This window comes from Balaenoptera physalus, assembly GCF_965194825.1.
Source record: "Balaenoptera physalus genome assembly, chromosome: 8".
In the NCBI taxonomy this organism is placed as follows: Eukaryota; Metazoa; Chordata; class Mammalia; order Artiodactyla; family Balaenopteridae; genus Balaenoptera; species Balaenoptera physalus.
Window position 1 is genome coordinate 54,661,415 of NC_138887.1, and position 23,154 is coordinate 54,684,568.

The 23,154-nt window shown below is 37.8% G+C and overlaps 1 protein-coding gene across 3 annotated transcripts in view; it reads left to right on the forward strand.

Annotated features, from left to right (window-relative positions):
- The window catches only part of CRPPA (CDP-L-ribitol pyrophosphorylase A), a 400,424-nt gene that overhangs the window by 333,482 nt on the left and 43,788 nt on the right, over positions 1-23,154 (forward strand). The window contains exons 11-14 of one of the 3 annotated variants that reach the window (XM_082472756.1): positions 1,697-4,720; positions 12,261-12,324; positions 18,738-18,830; positions 19,083-20,054. The gene's annotated coding sequence lies outside the window, so the exon portion shown is untranslated. The remainder of the gene's footprint in view (positions 1-1,696; positions 4,721-12,260; positions 12,325-18,737; positions 18,831-19,082; positions 20,055-23,154) is intronic. The other 2 variants (XM_082472757.1, XM_082472758.1) reach the window with 2 other exon arrangements.

Genomic DNA, 23,154 nt, shown 5'->3' on the forward strand with positions numbered 1-23,154 from the left:
TTTTGGGTTTGTTATTGTAGGTCTTTTCCTTCTCTTGTGTATCCTTCCTAGAGAAGTCCTTTAGCATTTGTTGTAAAGCTGGTTTGGTGGTGCTGAATTCTCTTAGCTTTTGCTTGTCTGTAAAGGTTTTGATTTCTCCATTGAATCTGAATGAGATCCTTGCTGGGTAGAGTAATCTTGGTTGTAGGTTTTTCCCTTTCATCACTTTAAAGATGTCCTGCCACTCCCTTCTGGCTTGCAGAGTTTCTGCTTAAAGATCAGCTGTTAACCTTATGGGGATTCCCTTGTATGTTATTTGTTGCTTTTATCTTGCTGCTTTTAATATGTTTTCTTTGTATTTAATTTTTGTTAGTTTGATTAATATGTGTCTTGGCATGTTTCTCCTTGGATTTATCCTGTATGAGACTCTCTGCGCTTCCTGGACTTGATTGACTATTTCCTTTCCCATATGAGGGAAGTTTTCAACTATAATCTCTTCAAATATTTTCTCAGTACGTTTTTTTTTTCTCTTCTTCTTCTGGGACCCCTATATATTTGAATGTTGGTGCGTTTAATGTTGTCCCAGAGGTCTCTGAGACTGTCCTCAATTCTCTTAATTGTTTTTTCTTTATTCTGCTCTGGGGTAGTTATTTCCACTATTTTATCTTCCAGGTCATTTATCCATTCATCTGCCTCAGTTATTCTGCTATTGATTCCTTCTAGAGAATTTTAAATTTCATTTATTGTGGTGTTTATCATTGTTTGTCTGCTCTTTAGTTCTTCTAGGTCCTTGTTAAACGTTTCTTGTATTTTCTTCTTTCTATTTCCAAGAGTTCGGATCATCTTTACTATCATTACTCTGAATTCTTTTTCAGGTCGACTGCCTATTTCCTCTTCATTTGTTTGGTCTGGTGGGTTTTTACCTTGCTCCTTCATCTGCTGTGTATTTCTCTGTCTTCTCATTTTGCTTAACTTACTGTGTTTGGGGTCTTCTTTTCACAGCCTGTGGGTTCATAATTCCTGTTGTTTTTGGTGTCTGCCCCCAGTGGGTAAGGTTGGTTCAGTAGGTTGTGTAGGCTTCCTGGTGGAGGGGACTGGTGCCTGTGTTGTGGTGGATGAGGCTGGATCTTGTCTTTCTGGTGGGCAGGACCGCGTCCAGTGGTGTGTTTTGGGGTGTGTTTGAACTTAGTATGAGTTTAGGCAGCCTCTCTGCTAATGGATGGGGTTGTGTTCCTTTCTTGCTAGTTGTTTGGCATAGGGTGTCCAGCACTGGAGCTTTCTGGTCGTTGAGTGGAGCTGGGTCTTAGCATTGAGATGGAGATCTCTGGGAGAGGTCTCGCCGGTTGATATTACGTGGGGCCGGGAGGTCTCTGGTGGACCAATGTCCTGAACTCGGCTCGCCCACCCCCAAGGCTCAGGCCTGACACCCAGCTGGAGCACCAAGACCCTGTCAGCTGCATGGCAGTGGATGTGGCAGTCTCCATTATGAAGTCAGATTATGAGGGTCTACAATTGCTGTTCAGCTAGAACAGGCTGACTTGGTAGCAATTTGTCTACGAGGCTGTCTCCAGCAGCTGGTGGCTAAAAGAGTAGGTCTCCGCATGTGCTGCCAGAATCTTAAACATTTATATGGAGGTCTTCACTGGGTTCAGTCACGGATTCGGTACAGAGAGTCTCAAGAACACCTAACTCTCTCAAGGTTGTGTGTTTGAAACAGCTCCTAAGCCTGAGGGTCTACAAGCTGCAGGAAGACGAGACCACCTGGGGCGGCCTGCAAGCCGTGATTCTTGCCATGAACCCCGCGGCTGCCGTTGTGGAATCCGGCTTCCCCACTGCTCTGCAGGGAGTTTTCAGTGAAGCTTTCTGTCTGTGCTGATGAGATTCATGCTACCTGAGTTGCCCAAGCCATAGAGCGTGTAAATGTTGGGGCGGGGGTACAAACCCAGCAAATCTGGCTCCAAGGTCTCTGTTACGTCACCCAACGAGGGTGGGGAGGCCACGCACCTAAACGCCTCACCCCCGCGAGGCGCCTCCTCAAACCCACACCGCCGCAGGTTAAGTCACCCATGCCAGCACTCCAGCGCAGCCGCACAAAACCTAAACAACGTTTTTACACTTGGATATCTTACTATTTCTATTTAGTTAAACTTAATCAAAAACTGAGGTTGTACTTTCTCCCCTAGTTTGACTTGTTCTCCAAGTTCATGTTACCAGGGCTTGCTGCTCTTCCTCTTTTAGAATTTTGGACCCTTTTTCTTAACCTTGTTCCCTCTGCAACTGCCTATCTTTGAACTATCCATTAAATCGAGACTTTATTTCTCCTGCCATCACTTTAGTTTATGCCCTCAACCGTATAAGCCAGTCACGCCTTATATGCCACATATGCCAGCAAACCACTTACCATTTCCTGATCATGCTGTGCTCTTTTGCCTTATGCCTTTGAACATGCTGTTGCTGCCTGATGTGCTCTATTATTATATTTTTACACACATTTATTTCTTCTTCATCTGTGCTTATGTCATACTTTCACGCTATTATAGAACTTACAGTGCCTTACCACTAGGCAAGTTAAGAGTAGACAGCATGTTTTACACACCTCTATTTCCTTTGACTCTAGACTATTAAATGTTGGTAACAGGTGTAAAAGAATTTAGGCAAGCTTAACACTGAATGGGCCTCCCAAATCTTCTTTCCCTTCATAAGCCACATAAATAATGTTCTTCTCATTCTGCATTCCTGACCCACACTCTTCAGTAACTCTGTACCTACTTCTCCCGCAAGTAAATCCACCATTTGTCTGTTGTTATGGCCCATCATTTTAGTCGACCCCACTATTTGCAGTCAGGTTCTACTCTAGTTTACCTTTTACTTCAGTATTTTCCTAAGGTATACAAAGAATTCAAACAAGCTCTTGAAATCTTTTTCACTTATCTGCTGCTTTAATGGAAGCTAAGCTCCACCTGGTGGTAGAATTTGCTTCTCTTGTTTGGACTTGAGCATATGCAGTGAGATCAATTCAGCAGGGAAACAAATTTGTACACATCTCTATATATGCAAACATGTATATATATGTATTACATATGTGTGTGAGTGTGTGTTTTGCAGGCTTTCCTCTGTCACGAAAGTAGTGAAATATGCTTGTTAATTTCTTTTACCGACATTGACATTTAGAACACAGCATTCAGCATTTGATTATTATAAACGTTGTGTGATATTCAGGCTCTCAGCAATGACCAGAATGATCTTAGTGTGATAATCACAAACCAAATATTTCCTACCACCCCTGTCCCACATCAAAATTGGTTTTCGAAAGGACTTAATTTATGCTTTGGTACTAAAGGAAGTTTATTTAAAGGCCTTTATGATTCATATAAAATTATAAAAATAAAATGGAAAAATGTTTGAAAATATTAACTCAAGTCATATTTTAAAGCAGGATAGTCCAACCCTTTACTCAGTACACAAGTATGTTCTTTCTCTCTCACAAGCAAGCGAGCACAGTATTATGTTTACCCTTTATGTTGCGTGACATTTTGTAGCATATAGCTTTATGAAGACTAGAAAATTAGCCAGAGTTTACACACTGGAAGCTCTGCAGCTGGATTTAACCCACAGATATGTTTTTTCATGTTTCTACTAAAATATGAAATAATTGCCTCTGTTTGAAAATTGGAAAATTTCATTATAAAAATGCAGCTATCTAGCAATGAGGGGTCTTTTTCTTGCAAATCAAGTGATCTCAACCTGAGGAGTAAGTACCCTTTTTAGATGTGGTGCACACTCTAATTTTCCATAAGCCCCACTACTCCTTAACGTATCACACTCTGCCTCCTTTTCTTTATTGCCTGGCTTCTGTAGGCACTGACGTTTAGGACCACTGGCATTCATCTGTGATGCCTATCTGAGAAATTCATATTCTGGTCAAAGGAGAAAATGAAGAAAGATGGGTCAATAACCATCAGAAAAGTGAAAGAAACAACCCAAACAAAAGGTATAAAATTGCTTTCTCTGTAATTTTGCTCAACGCCCCACTGGTGGCATAGGTGTACTTCCAATAGTATCATATTTAAGGAAAAGGACTATCTTTCCTAACTACTGGCTGACAAATTTTAGAGGTTTCATTTTCCTTCAAATACCAACTCCTGGACTGAGAAATATCTGAAGTTATGTTATTTATTTTCACTTTGAGAGTATTTTAGTTGTTAGGCTAAAATCTAGGCACCGACATAAATGTATTTGCCTTCTCCATCCAATCAAACCACCTCCTGAACAGTGAATATTACTACTAAGCCAGTGTTGCCCAGCCTTCCTAACCCGGTCCACATCTCATGAACTTATATATTTCATGCTTCAACACTTTTTTGATTTGCATTTTGTATCTCCCTTTAAAGGGGCGCCTCTTCTATGGTTAGTAGTGACCATGTTTTGACTATCCTCACCAGTTGTAGTTGGGCAGAATAATGGCCCCCCAAAGATGTTCATATCCTAATCCCCATAACCTGTAAACATATTACATTACATGGCAGAGTAGGATTATGATTGAAGATGAAACTAAGACTGCTTATCAGCTGACCTTAAATAGATTACCCTGGATTAAATAGGTGGGTCCAATGATGACAGTGGTCCTTAAAAGTGGAGACACAGGCCAGGAGGAGCTTTGGAGGTGTGACTATGGAAGAGTGATCACAGTGGTGCAACATTGCTGGCTTTGAACAGAAGAAGGGGCCACAAACCAAGGCACGTGGGTATCCTTTAGAAGCTGGAAAAGACAAGGAAACAGATTTGCCTCTAGAAATGCAGCCCTGCTGACACCTTGATTTTAGACCAGGGAGCTCTGTGTTAGAGTTCCATCCTATGAAACTGGAAGATAATAAGTTTGTGTTGTTTTAAGCCACCAAGTTTGTGGTAATTTATTACAACAACAATGAAAAACTAGTATACTGGCAAAGAAGTTTCCTTTGAAGTTTGTTCTCTGACATTTTTGTTATGAAAAAGCATATTTTTTCAAGATAAAAATTGTACTAAAACATAATTTTTGGAACAGTGCAAGTTTCTTCCTGCTTTCTTCTCCTCCTTTTCTTTCCCCTGTCTTGAGAATCATTGTTTTAATCCACTCCTACCCCCCCATAGCAGAGAGAGAAGGTCATGGTTGAAGAACTGTGCTCCTACAGTGTGGAGCTGCAAATAGGAAACCTATGGTTGAAAGAGCTAACAAAAGGTAGAAGGCAGCAAAAAACAAACAAAAAACCTTACTTTTATTTTTCCCAAGATTCCTATAATCTCTGCACCATAGAAGATTTATTTTTTTCTGTTGCTTTTGTTTTGTTTTGTTTTGTTTTCTTTTTTTTTTTAATTTATTTATTTATTTCTGGCTGTTTTGGGTCTTCGTTTCTGTGCGAGGGCTTTCTCTAGTTGCGGCGAGCGGGGGCCACTCTTCATCGCGGTGCGCGGGCCTCTCACCATCGTGGCCTCTCTTGTTGTGGAGCACAGGCTCCAGACGCGCAGGCTCAGTAGTTGTGGCGCACGGGCCCAGTTGCTCCGTGGCATGTGGGATCCTCCCAGACCAGGGCTCGAACCCGTGTCCCCTGCATTGGCAGGCAGATTCTCAACCACTGCGCCACCAGCGAAGCCCTTTTCTGTTGCTTTTGAACCACAAAACTGCTGAACTATTTTGCAGCCCACTGAGAGTGATGCTGCATAAACTTTTCCATGAGATTATGGCACAGTAAGAACCTGTTGTGATCTGTATGGTATCATCAACAGGCACTTATACGTACACTTAACCAGAATTCTTAATACATTTTAAAGTATCAACCTGAAAATAAAGTATCTACTGAAAACTTTTTCACATTAAGTTTATACATTTTCATGATGCTATTTTCTGGAAGTTTAACAAACTCTCATTAGTTAGGATCAGACTAATGTCACTCATCGTCTTGGTATTCATGTCATTAAACATAACACATTATGTATAGTAGCTGCTCAATATATGGGTGAGTGAATAAATCCAGCTTTTCAATTTATTGGCACTTTCTCTGGTTTAGCCAAAAGTAGGATATAAAGCTGTGGTTTTCTCGTCTCAGTTTTGCTCTGGGATTCTCCGAGTATAATTTCTCCGAGCTCAAGGTGGTCCTAGAGTTTAAAGATAGATATTTTTCAATATGGCCTCTAAATGTTAGACAACTATGTAATTTAGTGCTTATTCAAAGAAACCAAATACCTTTCCCAGAAGGGAAACTGAATCAGGAGATGTCACGTTGCCCTTCAAAAAGCAATTTCTAAGGGACTTGAAAGGGTTGAATTTTAGAACCTACCTTCCTCCACCCCCATTCCTTTATAAGGACCTGTGAAGAAGTTTTTTTAGTCCCTGATGCTGATTCTTACACTTTCATATCTATACTGAAAATCATGTGGAGATACTGTTAATTATGTTGCGTATCATGCAGCATCCCTAGAAATTCAGATTGGGTAGGCCTTGGGTTGCATCGTGGAAATTGTGTTTTGTAAAAATTGTGCACATGTGCTGCAGGTGACATCGAAGGCCAGGCTGTGAGAAATGTTGCCTTAGGTTGCTTGATGTGCCTATATTGTTGTTCACGTGTACAAACATCATCGTGTGCCCATGTACTCTAATCTACAAAGAAATCCACTGCTCTCCAGTTGCCCTTATCCCCATACCTCTCCTCTGCCTCCCACCTGCCCCCTCACCCAATTGTGTAATGATTTTCCAAAGCCATGCTTCCCCCCAACACCAAGACCTAGGGTGGTAGATACAATTAAAATTATTATAGTAGAAAAAATCCTGTAATTCTCCTCTGGGGAAGGTGGCGCTTTGCTTCTGAAAAGGGCTGAACTTCCTTTTCTGTGGGTTAATGGATCTGGGCTAGATAAGTATGTGTCTTGCATGTTCCTGTCTCTTTCTTTAAATATGTCTCTTCCATCCTACATCGATAGTGCCCTGTCTCCAGGGTTTCCCTCACCATGACACAGTATAAGACCTGTCCTAAGTCTCATTGATCTCCACACCTTTCCTCACTCCTTGTTACCACCAAAACACCTCTATCAGCAGCAGATAATCAGAAAGGCAAGTTAATCTGTCAAATGGTATAAATGAGAATTTGTAAGTATTGGTGAAGTCAAGCATTAAACCTGGGGCTTCATCTTCATCAGTAGTGAGCATGGCTTAAGCATCTACTGAGTTGTACGTTCTGTGCTAGCGCAAAGGAGCAAAGGGCAGGAGGATTTTCTGCTCAAGGGGCGTTAACGCGATGGTGGGAGTTTCAGTATGAAGCCTTCTAAATCGGGGAGATGAATCTGAGGGTATGTAAGGTAGGTATACCTTGTCCCTTTACTGAGACTAAGTGTTCAGATGTTTTTGCTTCACCCTTTGGGCAGTAAGACCCTTGAGGTCTTTTAGGCTTCACACAGGGCTCTACTACTGTAGACTGGCAAAAGATAATCAGTTGCACTAGTTCTTCCACCACATAGAAATTAATTAAGTAGTTTCATACAAAGTGAAAGGATCATTTTTTTTTTTAATTCAAATTAACATTTATTGGGCATATTTGTCTCCATAAACTCTTTGTTATTTGGTACAACACTCAGTTTTGGATATGATGGGCAACGGTATTATATAATGGCAAATAAAGCAATGATTGTATATTTGTAATTTCATGGATTATTAATAGGGCATTCTTATTTTGTTACCCCCTCCTGAGACAATATATTTTTAAAATAGCTTCTTAATGCTACTATTTTTCACTTCTTCCGTGGCTACTCTTAGGATGAGATATTTTATAAATTTACTTTAGGGTGGGCAAAATGGAAAAGGGAATAAACTCTTCCCAGTTTCTTCAAGAGGTCCAAAAGTGCATGATACGATGAATGGAATTTGCTTTGATATAAACATAACTTGCTAACAATAGTTATCCCAAGATAGAAACAGTAGCTTTCCTGAGGGAGTGAAACTTAGATCAAACATGATCTGGCTGCCTTTGAGGTTCCTGTATCACAGGGACGGTTGACTAAGTAATCTGCAAAGACCCTTCCCACTGAGGATCAGAATCCTAAAACTCAGAATGCACTGGCGTGTGTAGGGAGGTTGCTGAACTGTCCCTTTAAAAAATGCCCACTAGAGGGAGTATAACATCATAAATATTGCCTTTCGGTTGTTGCCTTCTGGTAAGCCAGCAAGAAAGCAAGATTCAAGGGCAAATACCTAGAATTTATTTCATACTTTTAAAAATGTTTTTCTCATTAAAGTCTTATGGACTATTTTGATAAGCGAAGAAAATTTTCTTCTAAAAAATTAGTGTAGCATATAGTATGTAACATTAATATTATTTGTATATGTAAAGAATTCTGAATATTAAATGACTGGCGGAAATAGAATCCAGATCACTTATTCGTGGTTATCAGTGTAAAACATCTTGGTTCTACATGGAGTATGTTTCACCAAATGTTGTTAGTCTGTTGTTACTATTGTTTTATTTGCCATGGATATAATTCCATAATCTCCCTGTATGTTATAGCTTTCCCAGACATTTAAGATAAACTATTCCACTGGACAACTGGTTTGATTACACAGTATCAAAATCAAATGTTTCATTCTTAAATTTTTAAAAGAACCTGCCAGTCTGTCTTAGGAAAATTAAAAATGGGTATTTTTCAGAGATAAAAGCACATTCGTTCTCTTTCTGTTGTGAGTGGTTCTGCATTTAACTCTATTTTTTCCATTAAAATTTTCTTATTTTTTTCCCATAATTTTGACATTAAGTCTCCAAGTTCTGTTTTGGATTGGACTTTTAATATTTGAATATTTGGAGAAAAACGTTTTAAAATATTATAATCTATTTTGAAGCACTGACCATTAAAACATCAAAAGTTCAAAAGCAAAATATTTATGAAAGGTTGAGGCATTAGCCTTTTATTGGTAAAATATATTTTAAACTAGAATTTACATAATCTTCATCAAGGAGAAAGAAGCACATTATATATTATTTCAAATATATTTTAATGTCTTAGCATCTTAACTATTTGAAGTACATCTCTAACAGATCTTTTTTTTTCTTACCTTACTGTCAGCATCACTGGCCACAAAATAAACTTCCCTAAACTTCTCTAGTTCACTGAAAATTGTTACTTCTATTTAAATTGAGAATTTTCTTTTTCTTTTCCATTACAATTAAAAAAAAACCCAAAAACCTACAGCTTGGCAAGTGATGTGTCAATGTGGAAACAGTAAGTTACTTTGACTCTGCATTGCCGTCTAATAAGTGATTTGGGGTAGGGGTAACTTCGTGTTACGCTCCTTGGTTTCTTTCTTCCGTCTGCTTCTGCTTGCCTGGATGATGCTGTCACCGGGCCGGCTCTTGCATTATGCCCTGTGTGAACAAAACCAATATCCAACCTTCCTCAAAAGCCAGGTTCATTTGTTATATTTTTGTTTTATTTATATTTAGAAAAATTTAGTATGAAATTAATACATACTCGTAAACAACCGAAAAATACGTAAATACTGATACTGAAGGACAGAAATTAAAAGGCAAATTTTTTTTCCTTCTCTTAGGTTTCGCTATCCCTCTGGAGCAATTTGAATCTTTCCAGATACTTTGTAGCACATGCAATCCTGTATATATATATATACACACATTTTTATACATGGATATTTCTTTTGCCTTTTTTTTTAAACAAAAATGGAATCATATGAAAAATACTCTTCTGTGGACTGCTGTTTTCACTAACAATGTATTTTTAAGATGTTCCTGTGTCAGTACTTACAGAATTACTTCATTTTTTTTTTTACAGTTGTGTAAAATCCCATATTTTATTTAGGCTCTAGTTTCCTATTGATAGACATTTAAATCGTTTCCCCTATTGCATTATATCAAATAGTGCTGCAGTGCAGGAATTTGAATATCATCTTTGGGATCTTGTGCATTTCCTACGTTTTTGTGGTTAAAACGCAATAGATGCTGAAAGCGTGGCTGGCTAACTATTTACTTTTTATTCATGGCCTGTTTCCACAGGGCTTTTAAGATGTCTGTGTTTTATATTGCTCTGTGTCTGTGAAAGATATTTACTTTTATCTACAAAACATGTTGGTTGCCAACAATCAGATTTCAAAAGAAAAAAATGCTAATTTCTCTGAGTGTATCTTTACTAGAAAGTGAAAGAGAGATCATTTGTCTCTAATTCAGGTGGAAAACTCTTAAGATTGGAGGGAAAAAAATGAATTAGCAGAATCACTGTGACTTTAGATCATGTTGATCAAAGGTGAGATTAAGTATTGGATGTTAATATTTTTGTTGTTAATTAATGGCACGAATTGAATGGTTAGGTAAAAATGACTTGGGCACACACTCTAGAGTAGTCTGCAGTAATTAAAAGCAACAAACTAGATGTACACAAAATAACATGAAGATACTGTAAGAACACTGGGTTGAATGAATAAAAGTAATAAACAGATTGAATCAAAATTTTTACAAACCAATAACCTTTATAGATTATTAGGTTATAAATCAATGCACTTTATATTAGAACATACACAAAACATTATTACACAAGAATTCCTAGGAGTTCAAGGCTGTCAAATATGTTAGCATGGTTCTAGAAGGAAAAGTGAAATGGGATTGGGGAATAGACATAAAAGACAATCATCAGAAAATAAAACTCAAAGAAAGAATAAGTATTTAGACAGTGCTTTCATGATTTTTCAGATACTGAAGAGCCTTTTTGTAGAAATGAATGGTTTATTTCCCATGAACATTTCCTAAATTGACTTGTTCTTTGAATGTTGTTTTTCTTTCAAGTTGACAGTTCCTAGAATGGGCAGAAAAGATGCAATACTAATATTCCTCAAATGTAGTGATGGGAATTAGTGGTATCTAGCTACCCCTCTGTGGCTGGGAATGATGGTATATTTTGGAAATAACTATAATTAGGGGTCATTGTTCAAGGTGGTTAAATTGCTAGGAAGACGAGAGATATATGATTGTATCAAAGCTTTCTTATAACATGACTCCTAAGTAAGGACACCAAAACAGCCCAGGTAACTAGCTGTTTGAACCCTCCATCCAGACTGTCTGAGGAGATGTTCCAGGAGCTGGGCCTGAGAGTGGGTAGAACTGCCCAACAGGCCAGGTCCAGAGCCAAAGAAAAGTCAAGATTGCATCCGGAGTGAATTATAAAAACAAAAGGCTAAAACTTACATAGCACTTGCTGTGTGCCAGGCCGGTTCTAAGCACTTTACATGTAATAACCACTCAGTCGTCACAACAAAGCTGCTGGGGAAGGTGAAATGATCAAGACCACCTGTTCAGTGTGGTAGGTGCCAGTGGGCTTGCAGAAGCAGTGAGGAGATGAAATCCAAAGGTCTGTGGGGAAGGCCTGGCAAGATGGGGATAGAAGGATCAGGAAGAAGGGGCTGGAGAAATCCCCAGGGGTGGAGGCCTGGAAGGTTGTATGTATTCTGTGCCCTGGCCTTGCTGCGTGGAAGCAGGAGCTCTGAGGGCTGCCCAGGCCATTTGTATCACACAGGGATTTCAATCCTCTTCGTCCCTGGGGCCTCAGAGAAGAGTTCAGAAAAGTAAGGTTGGCAGTGTGGAGACAGCCAAGTCAGGATTCTTGACACGTGATATTCTTTGTTTTGGTGAGGTTGGCAGCCCTCTCTTTGTCTCCTTTCTGGATGATTAAAAACCCCAAACATCATGAGCCGGATGTTTGAATGTTTTTAAACCTTGTAATTTTGTAAATTGTCTGTTCCTGGCCCCCTTCCCCACACTTTTGCCCCAGCTGATATCATGATGCTTTCGCCTTCAATTTCTTAGTTTCTGTTGACTTTCGAATGAAGAAAGTGTGATCTGAGTTTGTTTTCTCAGCAAGGTGATGGCAAAAGGATATTTATAGTGTTGAGGAATTTTTATTTTCTCTCAGACATCTAGGATGAGTAGTATATTTTAGACCCTACTCTCCAGGATATCTCTCTTCTGCTGAGATAATAAAATTGATCAGATGTTTTGAGGTTAAGTAAACTGTTGTAATAATCTGGCAGCTGCCTGCTGGTTGTGGTTTTCAAAAGCAATTACTCACTCTGGAGTCAACTTTGAACTCTACATTTTAATTGAAAAGGCTAATTGTAGGCGATTGCTCCTGATTTAGCATTTGATTTGGCAGATTAGGAAGTAAAAGGACATTGGGAAGGGAGGGGAGAGGAAGAGAAAGTAAGTAGAAGTGTTGCTGAGCTCAAATTCCTGTTTATATATGAGTGTTTTCATACACAGCACATCGTATGCTAACTGGAGAAACAGCAGTTGGACTAAAAAGTCTCTGAGGCACCTGCCTGAGGTTAGTCTGCAAAATCCTTATTTTGGGCTTCTTTGCTTCTGTCTCTCTCTCTCTCTCTCTCTCTCTTCCTTTTTCTCTCCCTCTCTCTTCCTTCCTCCCCTCCCCACCCCCCGCCCCTGGTTAATTTCTTAATTTTATTTCAAATGTGAAATTTCAGGAATAATTTTCAAGAATATTATCAGACCATGCTTATATATCTGATTAGGAGCTTATTTCTCAAATTCTTGGTTATGCTAATAGGTGGAGACTGCTATTTGTTTTCACTAAAACCTAGCTAACAATTTTACTTAAAATCAGCAAGAGATAGAGATTATTTACGTGTGTCCACAAGAACAAATCACTTCCCTATGGGAATCGTTATAAATTGGATTACAAGAAAGATACAAAACATCCAAAAAGAAATATAGCTGCACCCAAATTTACATCCAGGACAATTAGTAGCGTTATTAAAATGCCCAGAAAGTTGCTTTTAGAATTGAGCTAAGAAGTGTGAGAACTTGTATTTCTGCAGTCTTGTCCCCACCTAAAAGCAAATGTAGTACTTTTACATTTACTGGGCACAGATGATACTATGCATTTTATAGAAATACATCCTCTAAATTAAAAAAAATATATATATATATGTATATGACTCCTTTGGACTTTATGCTTTTAGATCAATTGGCAAACTGTGCTGGGAATTTCCTGTGAATCTGATAAAATGTTGATAGCCTAAATTAAGGCTGAAATGAAAGGCATGAACATATGAATTGTTTAATTTTATAATATGTTTCAAAATGCTAGTTACATATGACTTGAAAATCCACTTTATTTTTAGACTTTTGTGGAATGCAGGTTGGGCTCATTACAGTTCTGTTGATATTTTCATTGACCTCGTAAATATAATTTAATCTCTATGCATCAGCTTTCTGATCTGTAAAAATAAGATAAATATTCTTCCCACACACTTTGCACTCAGAACTCCTCTGTTGAAACAATAAACAGGGTTGTAATATATGAATGTGAGTACTGCTTCAGAATCCAATGTCTTTATCAACAACAAAGAAGAGCTGACATTTATTTGGTGTTTCAGTATTAAATTGGAAGATATTACAGTTAATGAAAAAAAGAAACATCTGTGTTGCTATTAGGAGGATTATTCTGAAATATGGATATCACTGGAAATGTCAGCTGCCTGCTGCACAATTTCCAAGAGCCATTTTTTGTGATCCCAGTATTCATAGAGGTCCTCAAGTAAAATTGACACAAGGAGAGGAAAACCTTATAGACAGGAGGACTTCAATTAAACACACGTAGTTCTTTCAAAATATCTTAAAATCAAATCTGTTTGTGTATTTTTACTCTCTACTTTTGGCAAAGTACCTTGCTTTAGAAAGTAGGGAAAAAAGATGACATTTGTGGTAAGATTAAAGAAACGTGGTTTTTTTCTACGAAAGAAAAGATTGAAGAGAAAGTTAAGCTTTTCAGATAATGTTATTAGAGGCAGAATTTAGACACAATGGATTAATACTTAAGTCATGGAAAAGATTCATATTTGAGGTAGGAAAAATATTTAGTTACATGATGGTTCCTAAAAATACCATGAGATTATGGAGGTAAATCGAATTTTCCCCTTTGATGATCTTAGAACGTAGAGAAGACATGTCTGAAATGCCAGTTCTAGAGTCTGAATTTCGAAAACAAACCAAAACCAAAAACCCTTCTAACATGATGGGTATAATAGTCATTTCAGAACGCTGCTCTGGAAACACAAGATAGGGTTACACCTCAGCCAAATTGTCAGCTTTTGCCCGAAGGCATGTTACAAAATCCTGACAAGCCTCAGTTTCCTCATCTGTAAAATACAGGGAGAATAATAATACCTATCTTGCTGGATTATGTTTAAGATTAAATGAGTGACTATTAACTAATTTCCTACTAATTTGTTTAAGATAAAACTGCCCAATATGTTCTAGCTACTATTATCCCATTACTCAATATCTGTGTTTTATAATTAATCATAACTGAGCTTCCTCAAAATTATCACAAGGGAATTGTAGAAATCAAAACACAAAGTCACATTTGACATGAAAAATAAAACAAATTTTCAGGAAAGTTAAGAACAAGTATAATGAATCCATTGTTTAAATTTGGGTATATGGATGGACTTCAGTTGTCAAAGCTTCTAGAAAAAGAAAAAGTGATGATTGAAAAGAAACTGAAGTTTTAGGAATTCTTTCACCCCATTAGCAGACATACACCATTATGATCAAATTATTAGAATAGAAAAAAAATTCAGGCAGGAATAACTTCATGTCTTGAGGTAATTTCCTGCATTATTTCTAGAAACATATTTGATTAGGGACTAAATTAGTGGCAGATTTGTCTGTTTTCAAGAAAAATGAAAGGCCAGAATTGAACTGATGACGTAGCTGAAAATTTTACAACTACCAATGGCTACTGGGGTTTTATTGTGGTTAAACCCCATACTTGAATTTCTATAGCAGTACCTTATTGCCATAGGGGATAAAATAGGCTATTCTTTTCTATTGTCTGGCATACAGACATGTCAGTACCTCACCACCAGAGTTACCTGAATTTCTCCCCCCTAAAAAGGACTGGTGTGTGTGTGGGGCGGGGGGTGTCCCTTGAGAGGATTCACAGAATGGCGTGTAGGTCACCAGCGACTACCCACTGTAGGATCATGTTCACTGAGAGTGCTATAGTCAGAGTATCGGCAGGACTCTCAGCGCCTCTGGTTACTGGACCCATCTGCTCTTAGCTCTGGTGGAGGTTTGATTATGAAGACGGCCTTTTGCTTTGCAGACATACGCTTGAGTCTTATTGAGATAATTTGTTGCAAAGAAACTCTGGCTACCGCTCAGGTGAAACAGCTTTCTTTCCATACGGTTTCACTTTACTGGAGGTGAGATCCAAGAACTGCTTTTTAGTGGGAGAAGGATTTCTCCGGGACAGCTTGCTAGGATTTCTTTGTTCAATCTCCTCTCTTTCAAGTTGGTTGAGGGACATCAGATAGGATTCTTGTTTCACCCCGCATGCTTCTTGTCAACTATCTTGCCTTTCACAGTCTGACTACGCAGGGACGTTTACAGCCTTCCACTGGAGTCTGCCAGACCTAGGTGTTATGTGCCATACCTCCAGGGATCATTACCATATGGTATTTTAGGAGAGGACACAGTTCATTTCAATGCAATTCAAATGAGCAGATTTCTTTTCTTTATTACACCATTGCATTTGGAGGCAATCCACCAGAGGCAGAATCTAACTCTCAAAGGAACGCTCTGCCCACTCTGTCCATTTAACAGGACATTTGGCTCAAAAATCTAGTCGGTTGATCACACATGTGCAACAGATGTGTGAGCATGCGTAGCGAAAATAAAAAATAGAAAATCCCAGCAGTGTACTGTGGGAAATGTAGCAGAACTACTGGAAAACAGGACACAAAGAAGTCTGGTACTAAAACTTTGATTTTTGTTGTTGGAGGGCAATGTTTTTTAATTAATCTTTCCCTCCTTTCGTAGGAGGAAAAGGTATAGGTTTCCACTATTATCTTGCAGTGATCATTCATGTAACACTGGTGAGGAAACTTGGTTCATTTTCACAGACCTCCTCTTATAAAGATATACTTCTAAATATTTTGACCAGAATTTTTTGGGCCCCTGCTTCTCAGGAACTGAATGTTGGCATACTTCCACTGAAAAAACCACCCATTTACAAGAGAGGATATCAGAAATATACATCCTTTCATCCATGCTTCACAGGCTTATATGGAAAGAGAGAGCACCAGCTGTTTTTCTCATGGTGAATAAGGGTTACTTGGGGAAATCTCTCTTCCTGTTTTTATATGGACAACTAAATTGTTGCATAGCCAGTTAATTCTGGTTAGGTCAACAGCACAAGGTTAATTATTGGAACCTTCCTCTTTTGCCTGTGTGACAGTAAAAGATTAATAGGAACCAAAAGAAGAAAATGAAATATAGTGACTTATTCTAGAAGTGCTGTTTATTTGGGAAATTTAAATTTTGCTTTTATTATATTTGAAAGGATTTATACATAATCATCTTTGTCTTCTAGGAAATAGTAGAAGTTTGAAAAACTGTGATGTGAATTAATTCAGAAACCTGAGTAATATGAAATTAATCAGATTCAGAAGGATTTTATAATATGTTAAAATATTTAGAAAAAATATCACTTTTATTTTGTAATAGGAACATTTTTTTTTTTAAGGGGAACAATTGGCATACCTATGAGATAACTTTGAAATTGTTTTCCTGTTCTCTGTTATACCTCAGTTTGGCTTGGATAATTTTATAACTTTTTTTTTTTTAAACTAGGTTATGATGCAACATTTCTCTTTCTAACCTTGGGTTTAATTAACACATCAAAGGACACATGGACTGATTCCCTTCAGTGTACTATAATATATTTTTATCCAGCTGCATGTTATTATATAACCTCAGAGTAAAGCAACTGTATCACTGTTGATATATTCAACTTCTGTCCTTTGGATTTGGTCAGTATTGCTTGTGGAAGCAGAAACCCACCCTGTATTGTTATACGGATGGTTTTTCATTCATACCCTTGTTACTCTTAATAAATGTCTCAAAGAAAAATATTCTGCAGCAGCCACTCATAAGAAGCAGAAAATGGCAAAACCACAGCATAGAAGGAAACCTATGTGAAAACACTGGTTGTGTCTTCCTGGATACAGAAAACAAATAGAGCTTTTGAAAGAGCTTGCCAATATATGCCTGCCAAATAAAATATTGTTTTATGAAGTCAGGAAAAAACTAATTTTAAAGGTTATTGTAGGTTATTTGTGGTCACTTCTGGTGTGCATACAACATGATGTCATCCTGAACTCTTCTCTATATATATTTCAGCCTTAGAAGTCTTTTGTCTAAGACTTGATCTCAGCTACTAGAGACATCTAAACTAAAATACTCTTATTATTCAATACTCATAAAAATGTAGACTGAAAAAAATTAGAATAGATGGAAAAAAGTCCGGCCAAGTCCAGGCAAGCAATCATTCAGGCAGATTCATCTTCTGAAATCATACCTACGCTGTAGACATCTTAGGACACAGTTGCTGGAGAACTTCTCAAGTGACTGGAAAGTAGCCACGTGTCCAAATGGCTCTCCTGGAAAATTATTGCCCATTGAGAGGGGGTAGATGGGACCCCTGCCAGAGACATCTCATCTGAGGAATGGGAGCAAGGGGTTCCTTGGGCAGTCCAATTTCTCTCTCCTTCTGGGTGGACCACTTGCCTATAATTCCCAGATATTTTTCACTTTGTTTACATGACCTCCTGCAGCAATTTCTCTTCTTTCCTGTAGCAGGGTTGATTTTTTTTCTTTGTGGGAATTTTTTTGCTTGGAAAACCCCTCTTTGTTGAGGTAGTCCTCAGTAAACTAGGAAATGGCAAATAAACACTGGATGAAGACAGACTAGAAGGCCGGTGAGATACAGCAATTGAAAATAGGGGAAGCTAAGAAATCTCTTGAGCAAAAAAAAAAATCAAAACAACATTTGGGCATTGGAAAGAATATATAGTTTTACTGAGATGTAAAAGGAAATGCATGTTTATAGTGGAGAACTGACACTTTAAAAAGTTTATCAGGATACCAAGCTGACATCATTTGCATCGTCTTCAAATTCATTCAAGCATTCAAAAAAATGCTTTTTGAGCATCTCAATGTGCAAGGCATATGGATGTTAGAGAACAAAAGAAATACGTATATTATAGATACAATAGAAGGTATTAAGTGTTTTGGAGGAAAATAAAACAGGGAAGAAGTGTTCAGAGTTGCTGGGATGGAGGAGCTGTGATTTCAGATTCGGTAATCTGGGGACACCTCACTAAGAAAGTGACATTTGAGCAAAGCATGAAGTTGTGGCCGGACTGAACCGTGTTGCTAACTGCGGGAGAGCGTGGCAGGTAGAGGTACAGTAAATGAAGAGCCCCAAGCTTGCAGGACACGTGGTGTGTTGGAGGAACAGCACGAAAACCAGTGTCCATGCCATGTATGTGGGTATATTAACTTCATCTGCGCATATGTGCAAGGGCACCCCACGCTCCATACATGTAGGCACGTTAAAATGCCTGAGAGATTTGGGGCAAATACATAATTTTTTCCCTATTTACGATTCAGATTTAGGTAAACTGCTCTGTGAAAACTCTGCTCTTTGCATGAGAATGGAAAGCATCTGCAGGTCCAGTGAGGTGAAACACGGATTCTGATGTGTTTGTGGTTATTTTGTCATCTCAGTGATTGTATTGTGCTAATGTATATTAAGTACTCCAAACCTATAAATATATCTCATCATGAGATTGGCAATGATTTCTTACTGATCTGTTCTTTTTGGGAAACCTAGTCTGTGAAATTATTCTCTCTTCTCTCTTTGCATAGCTTTGAAGATGATATGAAATGCAAGATTCATTCAGTTCTGATAAAGTAAAGCTTTAGAAAATACATAGTAAAGACAGGACATGGGAAAATGTGGTGAGTTACTAAACAAAATATAGAAAAATCAAAACTGGGATATTAATCATCCCTTTAATACAGTTCTCTACTGTACTGTTTGTTCGTCAACATGGGATAGTTTTAGAAAGGTGTGATTTGGGGTTTCCATGTTCCTGGGTTGTTATGTATTGGGAGAAGTCTCTTGGAAAGCAAATTGGAGGGACGACTGAATTACAACTAGCAATAGGAAGACAAGACTGGAACTTTGCTTTTTTCTTCTTTTAACTGTAGGAGGAAGAGAATACATTTGGTCCCTTGATGAGTTTACGCTCTCTTGACAACATCTAGGGAACTGTGTCCTTTTGATGTTGCATAGGTGGCAAACCACCCAATGAGGCATCAGCTACCTTACTAAGGGATACGTTTGTAGCTTGTCATTCCTGATCCTACATGAAGAGAGGGGGAAAATGTTGTTCTCCAAAATTTTCTTCAGTTGTGAAGCCTGTTTAAAAACACAAACAAAAGCACCACCAAAGGAACTTGGTACAAGGTTAACTAGGGACAGACAGAATGGGACTGACTCAGAGGTGAGTCATGCTAGCTGGTCCTGGGTCACTGCTAGGTTCACTGATTGAACCTCAGACGTGGAGGGAGCACTGTCGTCTCTCTTCGGGTGTGTTCCAGTTAAGGGGCACTGCTGTTCAGAGGGTTGAGCTGCCATCTGTGGAGCCCTGAGGGATCTCTAAATTCCCGTTGTGCTCTGGCTATAAATTAGCTTGAATGATCAGCTTGAATGATCCCAGCGATTCTCAGTTGCCTCTTTCTGTTCCTCCTCCATGACTGACATGCATCTCAGCTCACGTGTAGTGGTGATTACAAAATATTTTATAAGCTGTTGAAGAAACTTCCTGCAGTTCAGCTCTGGGATTTATTTAGACTCTCTTGCTGCAAAGGAGGAGAGATATCATTATACCTCATGATATGGGATAGCATATATGGACAAAGAAGTAAAAATAGTGTCAAGTGGAGGATGTAAGAGAAGGCTGGGCAGCCACTAGTCACGTGAATGATAAGAGCTCTGTGCAAGAGTCCTTTTGTATTAGTTTTGTGTTATTTATTTATCCATTTATCGATTCAGATGCAGGTGGTTCATTTTAATAGGAAAAAGATCACCTAGTACAGGAGGGCTTATAATGAAAAACAGCAGTTTTCTAATCCACATGTCTTTCTACCCACAGTTCTGCTCCAAAGAGGCAGCTACTTGTAAGTTCTAATTGTGTGTTCTGCTACTTGTTTTTATTTTTAATCTAAAACAGTTATTTCCCTAAGGCTAATGTTTTAAAAAAAATTTTTTTATAAGAATATTTTAGATTCACAGCAAAACTGAGCGGAAGCTATAGAGATTTCCCGTATACTCTTGGCCCCATACGTGTACAGCCTCCCTCATTACCAACATCATCCTTCACCAGACTAGTACAGTTGTCACAATTGATGAATCTATATTAACATATCATAATGACCCAAAGTCTATAGTTTACATCATGGTTGCCTCTTGGTTTTGTACATTCTATGGGTTTGGACAAATGTATAATGACATGTATCATTATGCTATCACACAGAATACTTTCAGTGCCCTAAAAATCCTTTGTGCTGTTTATTCATCCTTCCCCCTCCCTCAACTCATGGCAACCACTGATCCTTTTAAATTTCCATAATTTTTGCCTTTTCCAGAATGCAATATAATTGAAATGACATAGTATGTAGCCTTTTCAGATGGGCTTCTTTCACTTAGTCATATGTTTTTAAGGTTCAAGTCTTTTCGTGGCTTGATAACTTATTTCTATTTAGTACTGAGTAATAATCCATTGCTTGCATGTACCCATTCACCTACTGAAGGTCATCTTGGTTGCTTCCAAGTCTTAGAAATTATGAATAAGCTGCTATGCACATATGTGTGCAGGTATTCGTGTGGATATAAGTTTTCAGCTTTTGGGAGTAAATACCAAGAAGTGTAACTGGCGGATCATATGGTAAGAATATGTTTAGTTTTGTAGGAAACTGCCAGGTTGTCTTCCAAAGTGGCTGTACCATTTTGCATTCCTACCGACAATGTTCTAGAGTCCCTGTCGCTTCACATCCTTGCCAGCGTTTGGTGTTGTCAGTGTTTCAGATTTGAACACTGACCATTCTAGCCATTCTCATAGGTATGCAGTGGTATCTCATTATTGTTTTAATTTTCATTTCCCTGATGGCACATGATGTGGAGCATCTTTTTATATGCTTATTTTACATTTGTGTGCCTTCTTTGGTGAGGTGTCTGTTCAGATCTTTGGCCCATTTTTTAGTCAGGTCATTTATTTTCTCATGGTTGAGTTTTAAAATGTTATTTGTATATTTTGTATAACAGTCCTTTATCAGCTGTGTCTTTTACAAATATTTTCTACCAGTCTAGTTTGTCTTCTCATTCTCTTAACATTGTTTTCACGTAGCAGAAGTTTTTAATTTTAATGAAGTCCAGCTTATCAATTCTTTCTTTCATGGATTGTGCCTTTCTTGTTGTATCTGAAGTCATCGCCAGCCCAAGGTCATCCAGGTTTTCTCCCATGTTATCTTCTAGGATTTTCATAGTTTTGTGATTTATACCTAGGTATGTGACCCATTTTCGGTTAATTTTTGTTAAAGGTGTAAGGTCTGTGTTTAGATTCTTTTTTTTGCACACCCAGAAGTCCAGTTGTTCTGGCACCATTTGTTGAAGAGACTATCTTTTCTCCTTGTACAGCCTTTGCTTCTTGTCAAAGATCAAATCTGTATGGGTCTATTAATGGGTTCTCCAGTCTGTTTCATTGATCTGTTTATTCTCTCACTGATACTACACTGTCTTGAATACTGTAGCTTTATAGTAACTCTTGAAATTGAGTAGTGTTAGTCCTCCAACTTTGTTCTTTGTCTTCAATACTATGTTGGCTATTCTGGGTCTTTTGCCTCTCCATATAAATTTTAGGATCAGTTTGTTGATATCCACAAAATAACTTACTGGGGTTTTGATTGGGATTGCATTAAATCTATAGATCAAGTTGGGAAGAACTGACATGTTGATAATATTGAGTCTTCCATAAATATGGAATATCCATGAATATGGAATATCTCTCCATTTATTTAGTTACTCTTTGATTCCATTCATCAGAGTTTTATAGTTTTCCTCACATAGATCTTGTACATCTTTAGTTAGATTTGTACCCAAATATTTCATCCTTGGGTGCTAATGTAAATGGTATTATGTTTTTAATTTCAGATTCCACTTGTTCATAGCTGGCATATGAAAATGACTGACTTGTATTTTAACCTTATAAGCTGCAACTTTGCTATAATTGCTTATTAGTTCCAGGAGTTTTTGGTCAGTTCTTTCAGATTTTCTGCATAGATGATCATGTCATCTGCAAACAGACATTTATTTCTTCCTTCTCAATCTCTATATCTTTTTTTTCCCTTGTCTTATGCATTAGTTAGACAGTCCAGTACAGTGTTGAAAAGGAGGACTGAGAGGGGACATCCTTGTCTGATGTTAGTAGGAATGCTATGAGTTTCTCACCATTAAGTGTGATATTAGCTGTAGGTTTTTTGGTAGATTATTTATTAAGTTGAAGATGTTCACTCCCTATATTCCTAGCTTACTGACAGTTTTTATCATAAAGGGGTGTTAAATTTTGTGAAATTCTTTTTATGCAACTATTGATATGATCATGTGATTTTTCTTTTTTGATCTGTTGATGTGATGGATTATATTAATTGCTTTTCAAATGTTGAACCAGCCTCACATACCTGGGATAAATCCCACTTGGTTGTGGTGTATAATTCTTTTTATGCATTGTTAGATTCAAATAGTTAATATTTTGTTGAGGATTTTTGCATCTATGTTCATGAGAAATAGTGGTCTTTAGTTTTCTTTTCTTATGATGTCTTTGTCTTGTTTTGAAATTAAGGTAATGCTAGCCTCATAAAATGAGTTAGGAAGCACGTATTTCCTTAGCTTTTATCCTCTGAAAGAGATAGTAGAGAATTGGTATAATTTCTTCCTTAAATGTTTAGTAGAATTTACCAGTGAACCCATCTGGGCCAGGTGCTTTCTGTTTCTGAGGGTTATTAATTATTGATTCATTTTCTTTAATAGATATAAATCTATTCAGATAGTCTATTTCTCCCTGTGTGAATTTTGGCAAATTGTGTCTTTCAATGAATTGGTCCATTTTATATAAGTTTTCTAATATGTGGGAATAGGGTTGTCCATAGTATTCCTTTATTATCCTGTTAATGTCTATGCAATCCATAGTGATGTTCCCTCTTTCATTTTTGATAATAATAATAT